The following is an 8499-nucleotide window of genomic DNA, read 5'->3' on the forward strand; positions in this document are numbered from 1 at the left end:
AACCCGGTGGCTCCCACAGGAAAAGCTTAATATAAAATTAATGTGCTAGTTGGCTTACTGTTTTATAACTTTACTTTCAAAGAATTACATTACTGTATAGTATAGCTTTCTTGCAATTGGAGAAAGTTGTGTATAAGCCTATGATCAAAGGGAAGTGATCTTTATTTATTTTTTTATTGAATGATTAAAAACAAATTTTTTTAAAATATAAATTTATTTATTTTAATTGGAGGCTAATTACTTTATAATATTGTATTGGTTTTGCCATACATCAACATGAAGCTGCCATGGGTGTACACGTGTTCCCCATTCTGAACCCCCCTCCTACCTCCCTCCCCATACCATCCCTCTGGGTCATCCCAGTGCACCAGCCCCGAGCATCCTGTATCCTGCATCGAGCCTGGTCTGGCGATTTGTTTCACGTATGATATTATACATGTTCCAATGCCATTCTCCCAAATCATCTCACCCTTGCCCTCTCCCACAGAGTCAAAAAGACTGTTCCATACATCTGTGTCTCTTTTGCTGTCTTGCATACAGGGTTATTATTACCATCTCTCTAAATTCCATATATATGTATTAGTATACTGTATTGGTGTTTTTCTTTCTGGCTTAATTCACTCTGTATAATAGGCTCCAGTTTCATCCACCTCATTAAAACGGATTCAAATGCATTCTTTTTAATGGCTGAGTAATATTCCATTGTGTATATGTGCCACAGCTTTCTTATCCATTCATCTGCTGATGGACATCTAGGTTGCTTCCATGTCCTGGCTATTATAAACTGCTGTGATGAACATGATGAACATTGGGGTACATGTGTCTCTTTCAGTTCTGGATTCCTCCGTGTGTATGCCCAGCAGTGGGATTGCTGGGTCACAGGGCAGTTCTATTTGCAGTTTTTTAAGGAATCTCCACACTGTTCTCCATAGTGGCTGTACTAGTTTGCATTCCCACCAACAGTGTAAGAGGGTTCCCTTTTCTCCAACCCTCTCCAGCATTTGTTGCTTGCAGACTTTTGGATAGCAGCCATTTTGACTGGCGTGAAATGGTACTGCATTGTGGTTTTGATTTGCATTTCTCTGATAATGAGTGATGTTGAGCATCTTTTCATGTGCTTGTCAGCCATCTGTATGTCTTCTTTGGAGAAATGTCTGTTTAGTTCTTTGGCCCATTTTTTGCTTGGGTCGTTTATTTTTCTGAAATTGAGCTGCAGGAGTTGCTTGTATATTTTTGAGACTAATTCTTTGTCAGTTGCTTCATTTACTATTATTTTCTCCCATTCTGAAGGCTCTCTTTTCACCTTGCTTATAGTTTCCTTTGTTGTGCAGAAACTTTTAATTTTAATTAGGTCCTACTTGTTTATTTTTGCTTTTATTTCCAATATTCTGGGAGGTGGGTCATAGAGGATCCTGCTGTGATTTATGTTGGAGAGTGTTTTGCCGATGTGCTCCTCTAGGAGTTGTATATTTTCTGGTCTTATGTTTAGATCTTTAATCCATTTTGAGTTTATTTTTGTGAATGATGTTAGAAAGTGTTCCAGTTTCATTCTTTCACAAGTGGTTGACCAGTTTTCCCAGCACCACTTGTTAAAGAGATTGTCTTTTCTCCATTGTATATTCTTGCCTCCTCTGTCAAAGATAAGGTGTCCATAGGTGAGTGGGTTTATCTCTGGGCTTTCTATTTTGTTCCACTGATCTATATTTCTGTCTTTGTGCCAGTACCATACTGTCTTGATGACTGTGGCTTTGTAGTAGAGCCTGAAGTCAGGCAGGTTGATTCCTCCAGTTCCATTCTTCTTTCTCAAGATTGCTTTGGCTATTCGAGGGTTTTTGTATTTCCATACAAATTGTGAAATTATTTGTTCTAGCTCTGTGAAAAATATTGTTGGTAGCTTCATAGGGATTGCATTGAATCTATAGATTGCTTTGGGTAGTATACTCATTTTCACTATATTGATTCTTCCAATCCATGAACATGGTATATTTCTCCATCTATTAGTGTCCTCTTTGATTTCTTTCCCCCCGCTTCCCTGGTGGCTCAGAGGTTAAAGCGTCTACCTCCAATGTGGGAGACCCAGGTTTGATTCCTGGGTCGGGAAGATCTCCTGGAGAAGGAAATGGCAATCCACTCCAGTATTCTTGCCTGGAGAATCCCATGGACGGACAAGCCTAGTAGGTTACAGTCCACAGGGTTGCAAAGAGTTGGACATGACTGAGCGACTTCACCTCACCTCACCTCACCTTGATTTCTTTCACCAGTGTTTTATAGTTTTCTATATATAGGTCTTTAGTTTCTTTAGGTAGATAAATTCCCAAGTATTTTATTCTTTTCCTTGCAATGGTGAATGGAATTGTTTCCTTAGTTTCTCCATTTTCTCATTATTAGTGTATAGGAATGCAAGGGATTTCTGTGTGTTGATTTTTTATCCTGCAACTTTACTATATTCACTGATTAGTTCTAGTAATTTTCTGCTGGAGTCTTTAGGGTTTTCTATGTAGAGGATCATGTCATCTGCAAACAGTGTGAGTTTTACTTCTTCTTTTCCAGTTTGGATTCCTTTTATTTCTTTTTTCTGCTCTGATTGCTGTGGCCAAAACTTCCAAAATTATGTTGAATAGTAGTGCTGAGAGTGGACATCCTTGTCTTGTTCCTGACTTTAGGGGAAATGCTTTCAATTTTTCACCATAGATGATAATGTTTGCTGTGGGTTTGTCATATATAGCTTTTATTATGTTGAGCTATGTTCCTTCTATTCCTGCTTTCTGGAGAGTTTGTATCATAAATGGATGTTGAATTTTGTCAAAGGCTTTCTCTGCATCTATTGAGATAATCATATGGCTTTTATTTTTCAGTTTGTTAATGTGGTGTATTACATTGATTGATTTGTGGATATTGAAGAATCCTTGCATCCCTGGGATAAAGCCCACTTGGTCATGATGTATGATCTTTTTAATGTGTTGTTGGATTCTGATTGTTAGAATTTTGTTTAGGATATTTGCATCTATGTTCATCAGTGATATTGACCTGTAGTTTGCTTTTTTTTTTTTGGAATCTTTGTCAGGTTTTGGTATTAGGGTGATGGTGACCTCATAGAATGAGTTTGGAAGTTTACCTTCCTCTGCAATTTTCTGGAAGAGTTTGAGTAGGATAGGTGTTAGCTCTTCTCTAAAGTTTTGGTAGAATTCAGCTGTGAAGCCATCTGGTTCTGGGCTTTTGTTTGCTGGAAGATTTCTGATTACAGTTTCAATTTCTGTGCTTGTGATGAATCTGTTAAGATTTTCCATTTCTTCCTGGTTAGTTTTGGAAAGTTGTACTTTTCTAAGAATTTGTCCATTTCTTCCAAGTTGTCCACTTTATTGGCATATAGTTGCTGATAGTAGTCTCTTAGGATCCTTTGTATTTCAGTATTTTCTGCTGTGATCTTTTAATTTTCATTTCTAATTTTATCGATGTGATTTTTCTCCCTTTGTTTCTTGATGGGTCTGGCTAATGGTTTGTCAATTTTATTTATCTTCTCAAAGAACCAGCTTTTGGCTTTGTTGATTTTTGCTATGTCTCTTTTGTTTCTTTTGCATTAATTTTTGCCCTAATTTTTAAGATTTCTTTCCTTCTACTAACCCTGGGGTTCTTCATTTCTTCCTTTTCTAGTTTCTTTAGGTGTAGAGTTAGGTTATTTATTTGACTTTTCTCTTATTTCTTGAGGCATGCCTGTATTGCTATGAACCTTCCCTTTAGCATTGTTTTACAGTGTCGCACAGGTTTTGGGTTGTTGTGTTTCCATTTTCATTTGTTTTTATGCATATTTTGATTTCTTTTTTGATTTCTTCTGTGATTTGTTGGTTATTGAGCAGCATGTTGTTCAGCCTCTATGTGTTGGAATTTTTAATAGTTTTTGTCCTGTAATTGACATCTAATCTTACTGCATTGTGGTCAGAAAAGATGCTTGGAATGATTTCAATTTTTTTTAAATTTACCAAGGCTAGATTGATGGCCCAGGATGTGATCTATCCTGGAGAAGGTTCTGTGTGCCCTTGAGAAAAAGATGAAATTCATTGTTTTGGGGTGAAAGGTCCTATAGGTATCACTTAGGTCTAACTGGTCTATTGTATCATTTAAAGTTTGTGTTTCCTTGTTAATTTTCTGTTTAGTTGATCTATCCATAGGTGTGAGTGGGGTATTAAAATCTCCCACTAATATTGTGTTATTATTAATTCCCCTTTTCATACTTCTTAGCATTTGTCTTACATATTGTGGTGCTCTTATGTTGGGTGCATATATATTTATAATTGTTATATCTTCTTCCTGGATTGATTCTTTGATCATTATGTAGTGTCCTTCTTTGTCTCTTTTCACAGCCTTTGTTTTAAAGTCTATTTTATCTGATAGGAGTATTGCTACTCCTGCTTTCTTTTGGTCTCTATTTGCGTGGAATATCTTTTTCCAGCCCTTCACTTTCAGTCTGTATGTGTCCCTTGTTTTGAGGTGGCTCTCTTGTAGACAACATATATAGGGGTCTTGTTTTGTATCCATTCATCCAGTCTTTGTCTTTTGGTTGGGGCATTCAACCCATTTACATTTAAGGTAATTATTGATAAGTATGATCCCATTGCCATTTACGTTATTGTTTTGGGTTCGAGTTTATACACCCTTTTTGTGTTTCATGTCTAGAGAAGATCCTTTAGCATTTGTTGGAGAGCTGATTTGATGGTGCTGAATTCTCTCAGCTTCTGCTTGTCTGTAAAGCTTTTGATTTCTCCTTCATATTTGAATGAGATACTTGCTGGATACAGTAATCTGTGCTGTAGATTTTTTTTTTCATCACTTTAAGTATGTCCTGTCATTCCATCCTGGCCTGAAGAGTTTCTATTGAAAGATCAGCTGTTATCCTTATGGGAATCCCCTTGTGTATTATTTGTTGTTTTTCCCTTGCTGCTTTTAATATTTGTTCTTTGTGTTTGATCTTTGTTAATTTGATTAATATGTGTCTTGGGGTGTTTTGCCTTGGGTTTATCCTGTTTGGGACTCTCTGGGTTTCTTGGACTTGGGTGATTATTTCCTTCCACATTTTACGGAAGTTTTCAACTATTATCTCCTCAAGTATTTTCTCATGGTCTGTCTTTTTGTCCTCTTCTTCTAGGACTTCTATGACTCAAATGTTGGGGCATTTAACATTGTCCCAGAGGTCTCTGAGATTGTCCTCATTTCTTTTAATTCCTTTTTTCTTTTCTCCTCTCTGCTTCATTTATTTCTACCATTCTGTCTTCTGTCTCACTTATCCTATCTTCTGTCTCCATTATTCTACTGTTGTTTCCCTCCGTAGTGTTTTTGATATCATTTATTGCATTATTCATTATATATTGTCTCTTTTTTATTTCTTCTAGGTCCTTGTTAAACCTTTCTTGCATCTTCTCAATCCTTGTCTCCAGGCTATTTATCTGTGATTCCATGTTGTTTTCAAGATTTTGGATAATTTTCACTATCATTATTCAGAATTGTTTATCAGGTAGATGCCCTTTCTCTTCATCTTTTGTTGGGTTTGATGGGCATTTATCCTGTCCCTTTACCTGCTGGGTATTCCTCTGTCTCTTCATCTTGTTTATATTGCAGAGTTTGGGGTGGCCTTTCTGCATTCTGGCAGTTTGTGGAGTTCTTTTATTGTAGAGTTTCCTTGCTGTGGGTGGGGTTGTATGGGTGGCTTGTCAAGGTTTCCTGGTTAGGGAAGCTTGTGTTGGTGTTCTGGTGGGTGGAGCTGGATTTCTTCTCTCTGGAGTGCAATGAAGTGTCCAGTAATGAATTATGAGATGTCAGTGGGTTTGGAGTGACTTTGGGCAGCCTGTATATTGAAGCTCAGGACTATGTTGCTGTCTTGCTGGATAATTTGCATGGTATGCCTTGCTCTGGAATTTGTTGGCCCTTGGGTGTTGCTTGGTTTCAGATGAGCTCCTGTCGATTAATGTTCCCTGGAGTCAGGAGTTCTCTGGTGTTTTCAGGATTTGGACTTAAGCCTCCTGCTTCTGGTTTTCAGTGTTAGTTTTACAGTAGCCTCAAGACTTCTCCGTCTCCTTTCGAAGACAGTGGGCTGTCTTTTCTGGGTGCCTGATGTCCTCTGCTGGCATTCAGAAGTTGTTTTGTGGAATTTACTCAGCGTTCAAATATTCTTTTGATGAATTTGTGGGGGAGAAAGTCGTCTCCCCGTCCTATTCCTCCACCATCTTAGGACCACTGGAAGCGATCTTTAAAAAAATGTATTAGTGTTTCTAATACTGTATTATGAATATGGCTGTAATCTTTTACACCATATAATTTTTATAATGATTCATTCCTTAGTGTATAGATAGGCTAAGTTACCATAAAGCAATCATATTACTGCTTCTACATTATCAAAGCCTGAATTGTTATAGCTGTAAATAAATGTGTATTTCTCTTTAACATTGTCTTTCTTTTAAATTACTTTTTATTGGAGTATAGTTGCTTTATGAGGTTGTGCTAGTTTTTTGCTGTACAGCAAAGTGAATCAGTGATGCTGCTTCTGCTGCTTAATCACTTCAGTCATGTCTGACTCTGTGCGACCCTGTGGACTACAGCCCACCAGACTCTTCTGTCCATGGGATTCTCCAGGCAAGAATACTGAACTGGGTTGCCATGCTCTCCCCCAGGGGATCTTCCTGACCGAGGGATCGAACCAGGATCTCCTGCATTGCAGGCAGATTCTACACTGCTGAGACATCAGGGAAGCCTGAATCAGTGATATATATATATATATATATATATATATATATATATCCACTCATTTTTGGATTTCCTTCCCATTTAGATCACCACAGAGGATTCAGTAGAGTTCCCTGTGCTCTACAGTAGATTCTCATTAGTCATCCTATTTTATATATAGTATCAATAGTGTATATATGTCAATCCCAGCCTCCCAATTCATCCCACCTCTCCTTTTGTCTCCTTGGTAACTGTAAGCTTGTTTTCTACAGTCTGTTTCTATTTCTGCTTTGCAAATAAGTTAATCTCTACCAATACATCTTTCATTTTTGATGTCTAGTGTTAGTAATACAAATAACATTTGTAGTGTTATATCAGATAATGCAATATTGATGTAGGTACTGACATACAGATGATTCATCTTGTAAACAGATTATGTACACTGATGGTATTGATAAATGCAGTACAGTACTGTAAATGTATTTCCCCTTCATTATGGCTTTCTTAACAACATTTATTTTCTCTAGCTCACTTTATTCTAAGAGCACTTTATGTATAAGTATGTAATACATATAACATACAAAATATGTGTTGATCAGCTGTTTATGTTACTGGTAAGGATTCCAGGCAAAAGTATTGCTATTTGGGGGAGTCAAAAGTTATACATGGATTATGAATTCCATGGGAGGTTAGATGCCATAACCCCCATAATGCTATATGTTAATATATATTATATATATATTATGTTAATATATATTATATTATTATATAATTATTATACAATTATGTTTATATATATATGTATATATAACATTAGAAAACAAATCAAAGAGCCTCTTGATAAAAGTGAAAGAGGAGAGTGAAAAAGTTGGGTTAAAACTCAACATTCAGAAAACTAAGATTATGGCATCTGGTTCCATCACTTCATGGTAAATAGATGGGGAAACAATGGAAACAGAGACTTTATTTTCTTGGGCTCCAAAATCACTGCAGATGATGACCACAGCAGTGAAATTTAAAGACACTTTCTCCTTGGAAGAAAAGCTATGACAAACCTAGACAGCATATTAAAAAGCAGAGACATTACTTTGCCAACAAAGGTCCATCTAGTCAAGGTTATGGTTTTTCCAGTAGTCATGTACAGATGTAAGAGTTGGACTATAAAGAAAGCTGAGGGCTGAAGAATTGATGCTTTTGAACTGTGGTGTTGGAGAAGACTCTTGAGAGTCCCTTGGACTGCAAGGAGACCCAACCAGTCCATCCTAAAGGAGATCAGTCCTGAATATTCATTGGAAAGACTGATGCAGAAGCTGAAGCTCCAATACTTTGGCCACCTGATCCGAAGAACTGACTCATTGGAAAAACCCTGATGCTGGGAAAGATTGAAGGCAGGAGGAGAAGGGGATGACAGAGGATGAGATGGTTGGATGGCATCACTGACTCAATGGATATGAGTTTGGATAAACTCCAGGAGTTGGTGTTGGACAGGGAAGCTTGGCATGCTGCAGTCCATGGGGCAGCAAAGAGTCGGGCACGATTCAGCAACTGAACTGATATATAATTTATTATGTTAAAAATATAACCATTGAGTTCTTCTTCCTTAACTGTTTGTATCAGGTATTGTATGTGTCTAAGGCTTTTTCAGGATTTGTGATGATAATCATATATGTGTTAATATTATACACCATATTAATAAGTAATATATGCATATGTTTACTATTATTACTATTACTATTATTATCTGTTATATATTGCTATCACTAATATTAAAACAACCTTTTATTCTTG

Source organism: Ovis aries, chromosome X (genome assembly GCF_016772045.2).
Source record: "Ovis aries strain OAR_USU_Benz2616 breed Rambouillet chromosome X, ARS-UI_Ramb_v3.0, whole genome shotgun sequence".
Lineage (NCBI taxonomy): Eukaryota > Metazoa > Chordata > Mammalia > Artiodactyla > Bovidae > Ovis > Ovis aries.